Below are 16,877 nucleotides of genomic sequence, written 5' to 3'. Positions count from 1 at the left end.
CTTATCATGGTGGCACAGTGAAGAAAACTAGACCTGACCTGCCTGCTGAAATCTTGCAGGTGAAGGACAGAGCTCATGTTGTCAAAAAAATAAAGTGTCAGTTTTTGACACACACACACATACACACGCATATAAACACACAGAGACTTTTCCTCTGTTTTTGTTTTTTACTGGTTTTGAACCAGTAGTTGGTTTCTGTTGGTTTGATTTGCTTGACTGGTTGTTGTTTGTTTGACCTTGCAAATCCATATTTTGGGTTCTGGCTTGTTCTGCTTTTCATTTTGTGTTTGTATTAAAGTTCTGTTGCTGAAAAAAAGACTTTTTTGTCTTTTTCTTGAAGTAAATATATGAGGGTCGAAACTGACCCATAACACCATGGATGTTACAATAGTTAATAATATTGAAATGAATAATAAATAAAACCAATCCATGTCAGAGATGTGTTCTAACACCCCTCAGTAATGGTCAGGAAACACAACAACCTTTTGTTTATTTCTATGATTTTCTTGAGGTTCATTTGATAATTTTTTAAACTGAAATCGAGGGTTTACTGACTAAAAAAGGTCCAGAGGCCCACAACAAAATATTCAAATCAATATTTCCATGGATAAGGAAGCCTAACAAGGAAACCAAGAGATGGGAAACAACTTGGATGATAGAAAATTGTTTTTAGTTTATTTGACAGCTGATTGAAGACGTGGGTCAAAACCGACCTGTTAACATAAGAGATGGGAACAGAAAGCTAACACAAGAGGAAGGTTGAAGCTATGAAAAAGGAGTTTGATAAAAATCTTGAACTGACAGTAGAAATATCCTTTTGTATGTTTACCTTTGTTGACAGAAGTCACTTTAGCTTGGCAGTGAAAAGAATCTCTGCTAGCTTGACAAATAAGTGCACAAACTGGGTTCAAGCTGGACTTTGGACACTGGTATCTGCAACAACTCCCATCAACTCCTAATTTGTGTGTACAAAAAAATCATTGAGAAATCAAGGTGAGATCAAAGAAAGAATTTTAAGATCCCCCAGGGACGATGAACAGGCTCTACTGGTGCTTAGGACTCTGTTGATCAGCTGCTGAGTTGCTACTTGATGTCAACATTGGTCTGTTTCATCCTGAGTAGTTTGATCATAGCAGAGTCGCTGCATCAATGATCTGAATGTGGACGGACAGATTGACCCTCCACAGCAGACGCATGTGACAGATCTCTTGATGAGACTCCTCAGTCTTCAATTTAGTCGTCGTGTGTCATGCAGTGTTGAGGAGGCCGGCTGGCTGTGGGTAAAGTGGGGCGCAGAGTTTGTGGAGTCGGCTCTGGACTGAAGGGGGTCACTGATTTGTTCTCAGATGCTACAGCTCAGGTTAGCGAGGTGGTGGAGAAATGAGTGAGAACTCTGCCAGCTGGAGCCTCTTGGGTCCCGGGAGGCTTCACTCCTGGAGGTGGAAATGATGAGGAGTTTTAAAATCTGCTCCTCTTTCACGCTGACTTGTTTTCTTGGGTTCCCTCTTTTACTCATGTGTGATTTTAATCTCAGCTCTCTAAGCCTGAATGGAGCCAGAACCCATTTTAAAAGAGCTGCTCTTTTTAAACTGCTGGAGATCTAGAGGATCCCTGCCATGTTTGTCCAGGAGACCCACAGCACAACAGTCAGTGAATGGGGATGCAGGCAGGCTTTTAATGGAGGTCATTTGAAGTCCCAAGTCCAGTTGGAGCAGAGGGTGGAGTTTGATTCTCCAGGAGTTTTTTTGTTGTTGTTTTTTCACCAGTTTCTTTTGATTTGCAGGAAATCGTTCCAGGTGTTTGAAAGAAGGTGAGAGCAACTTTGGAAAATCGAAGCGAAGTAAAATCTGGTCAACTGGACGTAAGTTTTAAACTACGGTTCGTAAACTTACGTCCAGTTGACCAGATTTTACTTCGCTTCGATCTACGATGACCTGGATGAATGAGAACCTACACAGAAAACTTTGGAAAATGTTCAACTGGTGTTTTTAAATGTCTTTGCACCAACAAATGGTGGACAGGACAGCTTTTGAAACATTTTAATGCCACTGTTCAACACTGAATCTGCTGGTTTCCTGTTTTTAGGAGCTGATGGGAGCTGCACAGAGAAGCTCTTTTAGACAGGAACCATTCAGAGCTCCATCCTGCTTCTTCCAGCAGGATCCACAGATCCACCAACACACCAGCTGTTTGATGTGTGGAGGCTTTTTACCAGGATTCCTAGACAGCACAGCTGGACTCACTCAACAGCTAACTTGTTAGCACCGACTAGACAGGAGCGCTTCTATGGTTTTACTCAGTGGTTCAATATTTTTAAAAGATGTCCCATTCAGCCTGTGGGTTTTAGTGATCACTCTTCAGTCTCCTGTTCCGTTTTATTAAAATATTCATTTAAAAGCTCCTGAGAGAGAGAGAGAGAGAGAGAGAGAGAGAGGGAGAGAGAGAGAGAGGGAGGGAGAGAGAGAGAGAGAGAGGATCAAACTGATCTCAAACTTGACTTCAAAATTCTCTGATTATAATAATTTGTACTCCTTGATAGATTCATCACTACAGGGTCATAGAGGGTCCATTACTATTGCAGTATATTAAAGAATATAAGAACGAGGTTTCCATCCATGGAAATATAATATTTCATGTATTGCAGTATATTTTCAAAGATATAACACTTTAATGTGAGACTTTAATGTCTGTCTTTGGTTTCTAAACTCTGACTCTCCTGTTATTGGTGCTGACTGAATTCTACCACCAGACAGACTGGGAAGGCTCATATTTGTGATGGATCCATCAATACATGAAGATCTTGTTTCAATGTTATAACATTACGCTCATCTTAGTAAAACAATGAAGTTACCTGAACTAAATTCTTGAAAAAAATGACTGTCACTGACTTAAATAAATCAAATCTACATCAAAGTTCCTTCTGTTGTCTTAAGTCGGCCATTTTAAGTGTACTTGTAGTTCCAGAGCATTCCAAGTGGAGATGATATGAATCCATTTTGTTAGATGAACTCAGTTCCTCTGCTTTGATGTTGGTGGACTGAGTGGAGTTTGCCTGAACCTGCTTGAACCTGTTTGCTCCTGCTCAGTCCCTCACTCAAGCCTCACTCAGCCTCAGCAGCACCGCTCCACTGAGGACTGATTCAGGTTCCTCGCAACCAAATACAGAGGAGAGCTGAACCTTCTCTCTGTGAGGCCACAGTGCTGACCACTGCACCATTGTGTCCCCTGAAAATGCCACCACGTTGTTGGGATTTTCTGTAAAACCAAGCACACACACATAGCAGTTCCTTCACAGGGCTGGTGGTGCAATGGATAACGCGTCTGACTACGGATCAGAAGATTCTAGGTTCAACTCCTGGCCAGCTCGCTTTAAACTTTATACTGAGAAGATGAAGTGAGAACCACTGCTAAAAGTCCCTGAAATCCTCCAAGGTTTCCTCCTTGTCTGCTGTAAACATGAACACATGCATGGATCCTGCTACCTCTCACATGTTAAGCTGGCACTTGACAGTGACAGCAGGAGAACAAGAAATCCCAGAGTGTCACCAACATTTCCTGTAAACTAAATGACAGAAGCTGTTGAATTTCTGTGTCAGAACAAGGAGAAAGGAGCCCCAATGAAAGAGTGGTGTGTGTGTGAATGAGAGGACATTGTTCAGTCCACAGACCTGAGCATCGCTGCTCTGACTACCACGTTACCTCCTGGTTATCAGTGTGAAGTCAATGGTGAGGTAGTCAGTTGTTCCTTGTGTTTTATTCCAGAGGCCTGGTAGTTAAACGCTGAATTAAATAATTTTAATTCTTAACTTGAATTTTCATGCTGTTTTGCTGGAAATGTTTGACAACTTCTTGCATGTTGGTGCCCCATCACACAAAAAAGTGCAGTTGTACTCTTTTCACCTCTGACCCACAAACATTCCACCAGTGAACGTCCAGAAATTGAAGCATAAACAGTTCAGCAACAACGAATTCTTCAAATCATCCTCTGAACCGAGAGCCACAGGCTCCTCCCAACATATGCAACACTGCCATTGAACTCTGCTTCAGTGTAACGGTGGTCGAAGGGTCAACATTGAACCTGTTGTATGACTTGAAAATTGTATTAGAGATCTGTGAGCAGGGCTAAATATATGAAAGTGTTGTCATTAACAGGTTGTGCATTTCTGTAGGTCCAAACATATCCTGGAGTCCACCAATGCCAGTTGTGACCTTGTGGGCTCCGGCTCCAGCGCTGTCAGTGAAAAATGACTGACAATCCATTGTCTCCTGGTGAGTCCTGCTGTGTTGGTAGGATGCATCAAATCACTGTGGGAACAAGAGACACAGTGACTGAACTGTAGCCCATCCATCCATCCATCCATCCATCCATCCATCCATCCATCCATCCATCCATTCATCCATCCATCCATTCATTTTCTTCCACTTATCCTGTTAAGGGTTGTGGGGTGGGGGGACCTGTCTCCCCAGCTTTCAGCATGAAGTGGGTTCACCCTGGAGGGGTCGCCAGTCCATTGCAGGGCCAACACATAAAGACAGACAACCATTCACACTCACAGTCACACCTAGAGTCAGTTTAGAGTATCAATCAGCCTCGTCCTCATCCTCATGTCTTTCCCACTGAAAAACTTTCACACCTGAAGTGTGAAGCATCGATAAAAGTTAATTTGACAGCACAACAGAAAATCCTAGTATATCACTGACATATTCTGTAAAAGAAATGATAGAAGCTGTTGAATTTTTAGAATGAGAAAAAATTTCCCCCAATGAAAGAGTGATGATTCTTTATTTTGATTTTGTTCTTCACTCCTACACAAGAGAGGGAAAGTGTCGGCTGGCTAGGAGCAACTGCCTGCTTCAGAATGGGAGGAGCCTCAGGACTTTCCAGTGAGAGCTGCAAACTTCCACCAGCGCCCACTGCCAGCACGTCTTCATGATGGAGCTGAGAAGAACACAACAACACAAGAGCACTGGAGAGGAGCACAACACTTCTTTGCTTCCTTGTCACTCTCATATCTGTCTGTACCATCTGGAGCTGGGGGGAGGAGCTTCACATGTTTTTTCTCTTGTTTTTTTTTCCAAAAGGGAATGACATGACTTACTCTGTATATTAGTATATGAACTACTGAGAATGTTCATCCCCAGTTTTAAGTTAGAATTAAATGTTAAGTAGAAAAATCTTCCCTCTTCAATCCTGTCACTCAGTGTTGTAAACTGTTTCAAACAAATTCTACTGTTCAACAGTTCAAGTGTTTCTAATGAAGCTGAATGTGCTCTCTTATACTTTCCTCAATTGTGTTTCTTTCATGTCCTCCTGAGATCAAAGACAGAATTCTAGGTACTGTCAAAGCCCTGATGACATCATCAGGAATTCTGACTTTGATCTGGAAACTCTTGCTTTAATCTGAATTTGATCTGACTGAAGTTTTAGTTTAGGTTGCATGAGACAGATGCCCCCCCCCCCCCCGTGACCCTTAAAGGATAAGAATAGAAAGTGGATGGAGGGATGGACTTAACACTGAAATCAGCTGATCTGATCCACATTCTAATTTTTCCTTTCCCTCTTTAGGAGTCATGGAGAATAGTAGTGTATATAATAATGTATATAAAACCTTGGAGTATCTTTCCAAAGCTTTGAGTATTTCATCTTGTTTCTACTTGTAGTTTTATTGTCTGGATCTTTTCTTTTTATATCCTGCTGACTGCTCTTTGCTTTTGGAGCTTCCTTCAACAACTACCAAGCCTCCTGGGTACTGTAGGAAACATGGTCAAGTTCTTCTTACTTTTGCAGTCAAGTCCTGCTCACATTGGTCTGTCTTCATTTTGACTCCTCCCACTGCCACAATGACCAGCCTTTATACACTTGGTGACTGGGGCCCTGGTTGCTGCAGGCCTCAACACCAGCCTGTGGTTGTGAGCAGGGCAGAACAGAACTGACAGTATCTCACATGCAGGACCTGGGTCAGTGCCTGGTGCCAGCTGGGGCACCGCTTTAACCTGGACCCCCTGGAAGATCTTCTCCAGGAAGTCGCCTTTTTGGTTCCATCAAGGCCTGTGAGGATGGTGAAGAGTGATCCACCACCAGGCAGCACAGTCAGCAGCAGCCATTTTGTTCCACTAGACTCATGTATGATAGTGAAAGACTGGTGAGTACTTGCTAACTAACACTTCCTGTTTTTATTGCTATTCTTCCATGAATGTGCTCATGTTGGCTTGTCCCCAACCACAGTTTCAAAGCCATGATGACATCTTTCATTAACAATCAGATCAAATTTTTTCTCTATTTGGACAAATAAGGTTTCAACTGACACGGCTGGCCAACGTCCTGGAGTTAATTCAGCCTGTAGAACCAGGTGCTGGTTCCTTCTTTTACTAGGCAGGAACAGGCAGCAGATCCAAGATCAGTAGGCGAAGATGTCTGCTTTGACTGGTAGGAGGAAAGAGAGCAGGAGAGCTGGTCAGAGACAAAGACAGACAATGAAGAAGGAGTGCTGTATTCTGCTAGCACATGCTAGTCACAGTCATCGACAATGAGTCTCAGCAGGTAAAGATTCATCACTGATTTCAGAAGATAATTGGACGTTCACTGGAAGACTATGAATGTTTGTGGGTCAGAGGTGAAAAGAGTACAAGTGCACCTGTTGTGTGTGATGGGGCACCAACATGCAAGAAGTTTTATACATTTTGAGCGAAAAAGCGTGAATCTTCAAGTAAAGAATTCAAATTATTTAAGTAACAATGAGGTCTCTGTAATAAAACAAAAGGGACAATGACTACCTCACCATTTCCACCCCTCTTTAACAGATTCACATTTCAAAACAACCAAGTTTATTTTATTCCCTTCTTTTAGTAGAGGATGGTTTTGATCCATCAACCTCTGGGTTCTGGGCCCAGCACGCTTCCTCTGTAAATCCATATTTTGGATTCTGGCATTTTCTGCTTTTCATTTTGTGTTTGTATTAAAGTTCTATTGCTGAAAAAAGTTTTTTTTGCCTTTTTAAACACACACACACACTTCCAGTGACTAATCCATATTTTCATCACTTAAACCACCACTGGAGTATTGAAAGAGATTCCACATGTTGGTCAACCAGAGAAGCTTCACCTGGTGACGCTCATCCAACCATGCATGAAGGTCAAGCTGCATTATCTGCTGTGCTCATTAGCAGGGGAATTAGCTGAAATGGTCAGTATCAGTAACAGGGTGACACTTTATCACAGCAGTGGACAAACATCAGCATTCATCACACAGCAGCTCCTCTGATCAACAGAACAAGCTGAAGTATTCTGGAGAATGAGGGCATGGATTCCTCTACCTCTCACATGCTAAGCTAGCACTCTACCATTGGAGCTAATTCCCCTGCTAATGAGCACTGCAAATAATGCAGCTTGACCTTGAGATTTGAGGGAAGAAAACCTTGAAACATTCATTCATCTTCTTCCACTTATTCCTGTTCAGGGTCTCGGGGGGAGCTGGAGCCTATCCCAGTGTCTACGGGCAAAAGGCAGCGTTCACCCTGGACCAGTCACCAGTCCATCACAGGGACAAACAACCATTCACACTCACATTCATACCTACAGTCAATTTAGAGAATCCAATCAGCCTTTTCCCCAAATTGCACGTCTTTAGACTGTGGGAGGAAGCCGGAATACCAGAGAGAACCCACACAGGCACGGGGAGAACTTGCAGACTCTACACAAGAAGATACTGCGCCCGAGCCGGTACTCGAACCCAGAACTTTCTTGCTGTGAGGCCACAGTGCTAACCACTGCACCATCCTGCAGCCCCCTTGAAACATGATGATGTTATTATTTATGTCTTTAATGCACCCAAACCTTTATTTTTCAGGGGTTTTGAGTGGTTCTGGGTCATGAATCAAAATTTGAATTGGACAAAAATTTCATGCAGGGTCACTGGGGCCACACGTTTCATGTTCTCAACAGATTGAAACTGTAGAGTGTGTGACATGTGGTGTGTTTGTCAAGTTCATCAAGGACAGTAAACATGAGCAGGTCTAGATTCACCTCCATCTTTGGAGGTTGTTGAATTTCCTCCTGAGGACCGTCAGGCTGTTTCCTTACTTTGCTGTGACACAACAGCAGACAGCAACAAGGACTGCTGTAGTGCACTTGGTAAAATCACCATCTGTAGACTGGACCAATATGCTGATGTGATCCTTTGATTAGTTTCGGATCAGTCAGAGATCAAAGACTGAAGCAGGAGATCAATGCTCAGCATTCAGAGATCAAAGACTCCTGGAGCGTTGCCCTCTCTTGTCTTTGGGCCTGGATGTTAATGAATGTTTTACACAATTCTTTTTAAGAAAAAACTTGCATGACATTTCAAGGAGTTTTTCCTGCCAATACAGGACAACACCCACTCACAAACCAGTGCTGGACAAGTTCCTTCAAAGCTGTAATGCCTTATTTCTTACTTGTTACTGTCATTTTAAAATAATTGGTTCCATTACGATTGTGTCTGCCAGCGCTTGGTGACTGTACAGGAGGTCTGGGGACCGCAGGGCCACAACAAGCCCATTTCCTCAACTCTCCATTTAGTACAGAGGTCCCCAAGTACGGACCAGTGAGGATAAATGTGATCGTGGAGAAGTCTGTTTGTTCTTCAACTGGTCCAACTTGATGGTGAGATCTGTGACGCCATCTTGTGATAGTGGATTCATTCATCTGCTATTTCAACACATTCAAGTTCATTATCCCTACATGTCAAAATACATTTGGTGTGGAGTTTTACTTTCTGGCCTCAATCATAATGTGTGCATTTATTCTTCATGAACATTTCTCAGCTTTGTAAGTTTATGATATTTTGTCTTCCTCTGTTTTCTATTCCATTGTTGTTGATGATTCTATTGCAGGTTTGAGTTCCCTGTTGACTGAAGCAGAAACAGGAACAAAAAGCTGGAGGTGGTCAGAGCTCCAAGTTGCGACGCTGATATTAAAGTAGGAGATGAACACATCCAGGTTAGCCATCACTCTCAGAACCTGCTACTTTACCTCTTCAGAATGTAGCAGCATAGCATAGCTTCATCTCACCGGTTAGTGGCCCACTTTGATGTCTGGGATATGAGGTTAAAGGTTCTTTACAGCTCTGAATGAAGGGTTTATAAAGTGTTAACAATGCCATGAATAACACAAGCATTCAGTAATCCTTGATAAAAGGAGACTCACCATCAAGTTGGACCAGTTGAAGAACAAAAGGACTTCTACACTATCACATTTATCCTCACTGGTCCATACTTGGGGACCTCTGTACTCAATGGAGAGTTGAGGAAATGGGCTTGTTGTGGCCCTGCGGTCCCCAGACCTCCTGTACAGTCACCAAGTGCTGGCAGACACAATCGTAATGGAACCAATTATTTTAAAATGACAGTAACAAGTAAGAAATAAGGCATTACAGCTTTGAAGGAACTTGTCCAGCACTGGTTTGTGAGTGGGTGTTGTCCTGTATTGGCAGGAAAAACTCCTTGAAATGTTTTTTCTTCAAAAGAAATGTGTCCTTCTCATGTTGAGCTGTGGACATCAGCTGACTGCTTTTCTTGCCACTGCCTTGCTGGCAGGAAAAGCCTGAGCAGAAATGAAGAGTGAGTTCAAGGCAGTAGATTTCACTCCATAGTTTAGGCCTTCATCCAGCAAGGAACCATCAATGATGATGTCAGCACTCCTCCAGCACTGCGATGCAGCTTAGAGAGGTCGGAGAACCACATGACTTCTCTCACTGGTTATTGATGTTTATCTGTGTCTATATATAATTTATGTCATGTATATATTTGTATATTAATATGTTATTCATGTTACATAAAACATGTTAAACACAGAACAGCGTGGACACAACAAATGAACTGGTTCAGAGACACGAGGCAAAAAAAGCTGGATGAACTCTTCTTCATTCCAAAAATGACTTCACCCTTGAACACTGACGTCAGGTCATTTTATAGGGTCCTCCATTTTTTATTTATGTGACGTTGCATATTGGGAAATAATTATAAAAAAATATATATTTTGATGAAAACTATATTTGATCAGGAAAACTACATTGGGTCAAATAAATCCATCGTTTGTGACGGTGTTACTAATTTTAACTTTAGTGCTCTGGTGCTGATTGCCTCATTAAGATCTTCATGAAGAAATAAACTGAGATTTGTAAAAATGTTTTGTTTTTACAGAGTTGGCAGTTTGAGCATTGAATCTTTCTTTGTGTTGAGAACAAACCCTCAAAGCCTTCATGTTTCAGTTTGCTTCACAGCTAACAGACAAACACCTCTTAGCCTGGTTCTGGTAGTCCAGGTTTAAACACCAACACAAGGATTTTATGCTGATTTCTTCACATGCAGCTGAAATCTAGACTTCAAGTGTTCATGTGAGGTTACAGCTTCACGCCTATTTAGTTTTCAACAAATATTACGTCACTTTTATGCATTGAGCTTACTAACGAACTTTAGTCTCAGTAGCTGAATCTGTTAGGGGGAAGGCAGTGTGGACCGGCAGGAGCCTCCTACAAAATGCAATGGAGAGAAGAAGAAATCCTGAGGAGTCGCTATGAGATTGAAGTGTTAAAGACGTGGCTCCTTTGGTGGTGATAGGATTTGAGTTATTGACTCTATTTTTAGTTTATTTCAATGTTATTGCAAACATCAGCTGCTCACTTATCAGCTAGCAAGTAAACAACAGTATTGTTCAGTGTGCTAGCTGAAGTAGACCGAGCGGTCAGTTGAGTCTTTATTTCCATGTGTGCTCATGGTAGCAGGGGTTTAGATTTCTAAATGTAACCCTTTTACCACCGGCTCCAATATTAAAACCCACCTTAGGCTTACAGGGAACACTTTAACTCATTTCAAATATCTTGTATGGTAAAAGTCCCATCTGGAATAATTAATATCAATCTAGGGCAATGTATGATTCTCACTCTTAAATATTCAAATGGAGGCTATGGGGAGTACACTTGACCTTTAAACTCTGCTGAAAAGCTTCAGTAACAACACACAAATTCAATGAAACCAACACAAGATTTCAGTTTAGAAAATGTATTAAAAGCTTGCAGAAAAACACATTCAAACCTTGAATAAACAAGACTATAGAAAATAAAAAGAACCCCGGGGTATATTGTTTGTCTTTTTTTCAACTGTCTAATTTTATTTCGAGTGCACTCTTGTTTACTTTCGTTGGCCCGCTTTAATTGGAGCTCATGATGGAAACCTTTACCAGATCCCCCCGTGTGTCGGTGAAGTCAACAATACCGGACCGCAGCCGATGAATCCCTCGCTCGTTGTGGCAGCAACCGTCCCGCTCGCAGCAGCCCGCAGCAACAGACCTCCGTGATTCGGCAGCAGCGGCACATCCTCCGACTCCTTCGGCAGCAGTGACGCGTCCTCCATTAACGACTCTCTCCCGAGGCGACTATCCGAAGCGCCTGTCCCGTCCGTGCAGCGGCGTCTCCATTCAGCGTGGACAGCGTTAGCCTAGCTCCCGCTAGCTTCTGTAACTGGACTTGCCTGGTGCTCAAAACACAATCGGTGGCGGAGAATCCGACTCACGCACTCCGATCACGTCGGTCAATTACAGTTCACAGTCCGTTACCGATAAAAACTCCTCTCCGACAACACACAGTCTCCAAACTCCGATAACGTTACGCCATTCACACGATGCTCCTTCCTCGCGCTCGTTTCTCCCGGAAGTGTAAACACTAAAGGTCATGAACTCACGCACGTAACCTAACGTAATAGAATTACTTTAACATTTTTGAAAGACATTCACACCCCATGAAATGATGTTTTTTGAAAGTTAAATTTTAAACAAATATTTTAATATCTTCTTCATAATACTAATGTAAATTTTAGCTTAACCATGAACTGGCATTTTATTCTTAACTTATTCCTATGAAAATCATGAAATAAATACCACTGATTTCTCAGAGTATTACATCAACCTCGGATTAAATTAAAGCTGCAGTCAGTGTTGTTTGGGCCTGAGCCTCCTCCCGCCCACCGCAGCCGAGTAGCAGGGGTCGTCCTGAATCCAGTGAGTAATTTTATGAAAGCGGTGGGACTTGTACATTTACAGCAATTGCTTGCAGTGTACTACAAGATTTCAACAGTATCACCCTGTTTATAAAAATACAGTACTTTGCTGTTAATTCTAATAGGAATCTGTTAAATTACACCCCATGACTGTTTAACAGAACTATGCTGTAATGCTAAAATACAGTACTTCACTGTAAATAAAACAGTATCATGCAGTATCTTTGCCTGATGGACGCAAGGAGAATCTCCTGATCTGCACGTGAGGCCAGAGCCTTGGTTATCATCCATCTCAATCACAGTCATTTGGTGAGTAGCGATTGCATTTATTGTAGACACTGGCGCAAAGTCTGTAGGCCAGTGGAGGCTAAGTGAAGTTTCCAGTTTGTGTGGCGACACACACGAGTGGGGGGTGCACTTATTAAAATATAATAGTGACCAAAGCCGGACAACGCCACCTTGGGAATTTCGCCCAAGGAAATAGTTAACGTACTGACCAAAAGGCACTCACAGGTTCATTTACTAATTGGCAGGAGACGTGGTTCCATGACAAAAATATTTTATTGTAAACAGGCCAGCAGATTAAAAAGAGAACAAGAATGAATCTAAACAAGTCTGGAGCTTACCAGTGGGGGTGAGGGATCCCAAGGCAGAAGACACCCTGATCAATTGGGACATCACATTTAAAAACACATGATTAAAGCAAAACAGGGGTGCACAGCACACAAGAGGAAAAGCGACGCCAGGACCGTGAGCTCCCAGTACCTGAAACGAAATGACAAGAATTATAATTTAACACCAAAACTAAAAAAAAAAAAACACAAACCAGAACCAAACTCAAACCACAATTTAAAAATTAATTCGAGAAACAAGATTTAATTATTAAAAACAAATTAGCAAGGAAAAATAATACAACCCAAAATAACCAGAAACGAGTTCATTTCTCCATTGCTAGACCAGGGAGCTAACGGATAGCCGTCCAGCAGCTTGCTACACCCTGAAGCCCAAGCGGAGGAATGGGAAACAATGCAGATCCAAACCTTCAGAGCACCATGAAGTACAGTTCAGTGGCGCCACACGGTGGACATCAGGATCTGGCAGACCCTGGTTAAACAAGGTGAATTACTGCAACAACCTCCAGTTCAACACACAGCGGATTCCAATTCATTAACACAGAAGCAGAGCACTCCAGTGAACACAGTAAACAGTGAACAAACAAACAAGCAAAACATGTGTAGATGGCCAGTAGGTCGCAGAACAGGCTAGTAGCAGAGCAGGCTAATAGAGCAGGAGCCTGTAACAAAGCTGGGTAGTCTGTAGCAAAACAGCAGCCAGAGCAAAGCAGGGTAGTCTGTAGCCAAACAGCCAGAGCAAAGCAGGGTAGTCTGTAGCAAAACAGCAGCCAGAGCAAAGCAGGGTAGTCTGTAGCAAAACAGCAGCCAGAGCAAAGCAGGGTAGTCTGTAGCAAAACAGCAGCCAGAGCAAAGCAGGGTAGTCTGTAGCAAAACAGCAGCCAGAGCAAAGCAGGGTAGTCTGTAGCAAAACAGCAGCCAGAGCAAAGCAGGGTAGTCTGTAGCAAAACAGCAGCCAGAGCAAAGCAGGGTAGTCTGTAGCAAACAGCAGCCAGAGCAAAGCAGGAGCATCTGGCAAAGCAGGATAGTCTGGCAAGACAGCGCCCGGTAGCAAAGCAGCAGCTAGTTCTTCCTCAGTGTCACGGCTCACCAGCTGTGCCAATCAGGTGTAGATTGCATGCATGCAGAGCAAAGGGTTTCACAGCTAGTATGCTGTGGCAAACAGCCTCTGCACGTCAGATCGGCGGGGGGGGGGGGGGGGTGTTTCCCCACTAGCGGCGATTAAAAAGCCGGACGCCTACAATTAAACACGTGAATATGAAAAACGTGCATGATCAGCATGCAACACGAGCTACAGGGAGCTACTGCTACATACCAGCACAGACGGTGGCGAGAAGGCAGACGTGAGGCGATCAGAGGCGGAAGCGAGGTGACCAGGAAGTGGGAGGACCGCGGACCCCAAGAGCAAGAGATGGACCAGGTAGATGCTGCCCCTATTTATAGAGCAGCGCCTCACACTGGTTGGCTAATGATGGTACAAGCCAAGTCAGGCATCACCAACCAGTCTCACTGCTAGGATGGGACCTCTCATCCTGCCACATTTGCATTGATAATTACACTCGGTGCACATCATGCTAGCCAGATTTAGCAGCTAGCCAAAATGTTGAAAATGCTTGCAAATTAGTCCAAAAAACACAGAGAGTTGACTTTACTTTTTACATCTCGAGCCTCCACAAATTAATGTGTGCGACATCTGTATTTTGCCTGTGAATTCATGAAGCTTTCTGATAGTCTGAACCATTTTACAGTACACACAATATACGTGTCACACAACAGTTAAGTCGGTTCATATTAAGATGAGTGCACACTGACTGTGTTTACATGCAATTACGTTCCTCCATCTTGTGCTAGGCTACTGCTCTGGCATGAGTCTGTCTGATGGCATGATTACAGTGTACTTAAGGCCATAGATCAGGAGCTGTGGTTGTATTTGTTTAAAAAAGAGTGGTTTTAGCATCGTTCAAGTGCCTGCTCATTTGTGTTGATTTTTCTTTGTCTCTGATATTGCCTACAGATGCAGGAGCCTATCTTCCAGCTGCCCTGATCCTAGTAAGTACTTGCCTGTCCATCACATTTCACAGTTAATCAGTTATTTTTTCAGACCTCAAACATTGAAATAGACAACTATGTTATCTGGTCAAAGAAGCTGTTTTTTTCTTCTTCTTCTTCTCTTCTCTTTTCTCCCTGTTTTTTTGGATCTCCAACACTATATCTACATGTATATATTTGATGGCTTATAATGTCTCATTCATCTGAGTGAGTTCCAACACTCCTTTTTTAGGCGCTTCATTGGAATAAATCCTGAGAGTGTCTGCATGTTTTCCCTGTGCTGGTTCTCTCCAGGTACTCCAGCTTCCTTCCACAGTCCAAAGACATGCAAATGGAAATGCAACTCTAAATTGACCGTAGGTATGGCTGTGAGTGTGAATGGTTGTCTGTCAATATTTGTTGGCTGCGGTGGACTGCGATGGACCACTGACCTGTCCAAGGTAATGTCCCCTCTGGGATAGGCTCCAGCCCCACCCTGTGACACTTAACAGGATAAGCGGAAAAATGGATGGATGGATGGATGGATGGACGGATGGATGGATGGATGGATGGATGGATAGATGGGTGGGTGATCACTCACAGGACTGTGAGTCTCTCACTCTGACCGCTTCATGCTATGGGACTTACACTGACGTAACCTGATTAGCTCAGTCAGTCGAGCATGAGACTCTTAGTCTCAGGGTTGTTGGTTCAAGCCCCATGTTGGGTGTTGATCTTAAACACCACTGCTTGTCCTCTCAGTTTTGAAAGCTTTGTTTGTAAATTGTCAGAAAAATCAGTGAATAAACAATACAAACTTAGGCTTTGTCAGAAATTCCATGCTTCCAAACTAACCAATATGAAAAAAACAAAAGGTGAGACTTTTTCATGCATTCGAAAAATTTGTATGCGCTTCATTGTATCCGCTTTCTATACTTCCATGCATCCCAGCTTATTTCTGTTAAGGGTTGCAGGGGGAGGCTGGAGCCTTTCCCAGTGGCTTTCAGGTGAGAGGCAGGTTTCACCCTGGACAGGTAGCCAGTCCATTGCAGACAGAATACCCACGCAGGCACGGAGAGAACATGCACACACCACACAGAAAGAACCTGTGCTCGAGCCAGGACTTGAACTTGCTTTGAGGCGACACTGTTAACAACGGTACCACCGTGCCACCCATTGACTGTAACACATTGTAAACAATATACACTCTTGTTATCATACAACACGTAGCCCTGTACAAAAATCAAATAAATTACATCGCATAAAAAGCAGAAAGAGATGTGTTAAAAAGTTCAAAAATAAATAGAGTTCATGATCTTTAAAATTGGTTATAATGTGAGCAGGTTAAAAGCATAAATATAATATGTAACATTTAAAAAGTAAAACTATTTACAGTTAAAAAATAAATTCATATAAAGGTCTTTAAGTTCTCTGAGTCTGTAAAAGATCAGTGATCTGAGAATAAGGAGAGGGGAAGAAGCCGTGTTTATATGTAACCTCAATTGTTACCTGTCAGTCATTTCATTCCTGTCTTATCTTTGGGTGTATTAAGACCGCAAAAGCCAATGAGAGGAAAGTTACTGTGTAAGGGGTGGGACTAGTGGCGCAGGTTTGTGAGGTGAGTAGTTAGCGCGCATGGGGAGAGAAACAGAGGCAATGATCAGAGAGTTAAGAGGGGAGGCATCGTTTGTGTGGAGAGCATTTAAGTTTATTTTGGAGGTCGACGACTGGTGGTCCTGATATAAACTTCTGTGTGACCTTCGAGAGGTGAATATTTATGCCTGTATTTGCGCTTTATCTAACTGTTATAGTGAAAAGAGACTGGATGTGTACATGGTTAGCGACGTGCTAGCTAGGGATAGCATTCCGTGCTAATGTGCCTGCAGATCGTAGCTTTAGCGTTGTAATATGTTTGGAGCGAAAGTAAAGGTAATGCGAATTCGACACGAGATAATGTTTGATAATTGTGGCTAAATTAAGATAATATGCTTGAAGGAGACGGACATTGGAGAGAGAGAGACGGGTTTCCATCCGATGGCTCTGCTGTTCTGCTGTGCCTTGTCCTGCTGTGTTTTCTTCTTCGTGACTTTCGCTGTCCCGCCATTGCGTGTGAGTGTTTGGATTGTGACTTCCACCGCCATTGCCATTACCATTCAGACTCTCATCCTCCATTCCCGTTCTCCCCCTT

General features: G+C 42.9%; 1 long non-coding RNA gene and 1 other non-coding gene across 2 annotated transcripts in view; both read left to right on the top strand.

Moving 5' to 3' along the window:
- Window positions 1-3,294: 3,294 nt before the first annotated feature.
- On the top strand, window positions 3,295-3,367 carry trnar-acg (transfer RNA arginine (anticodon ACG)). The gene has a single exon. It is a non-coding gene; the product is annotated as a tRNA-Arg (tRNA).
- A 12,966-nt stretch (window positions 3,368-16,333) lies between these two features.
- LOC147263668 (uncharacterized) overlaps window positions 16,334-16,877 on the top strand; it is a 58,464-nt gene continuing 57,920 nt past the window's right edge. Inside the window, exons 1-2 of the long non-coding RNA XR_015112637.1 lie at window positions 16,334-16,456; window positions 16,685-16,798. This is a non-coding gene — a long non-coding RNA (uncharacterized LOC147263668). The remainder of the gene's footprint in view (window positions 16,457-16,684; window positions 16,799-16,877) is intronic.

This window comes from Aulostomus chinensis, chromosome 4 (genome assembly GCF_037954235.1).
Source record: "Aulostomus chinensis isolate RoL2024-O1b breed Wild chromosome 4, RoL_Achi_v1.0, whole genome shotgun sequence".
Taxonomy (NCBI): Eukaryota; Metazoa; Chordata; class Actinopteri; order Syngnathiformes; family Aulostomidae; genus Aulostomus; species Aulostomus chinensis.
This window is presented reverse-complemented; position numbering and strand designations above follow the sequence as displayed.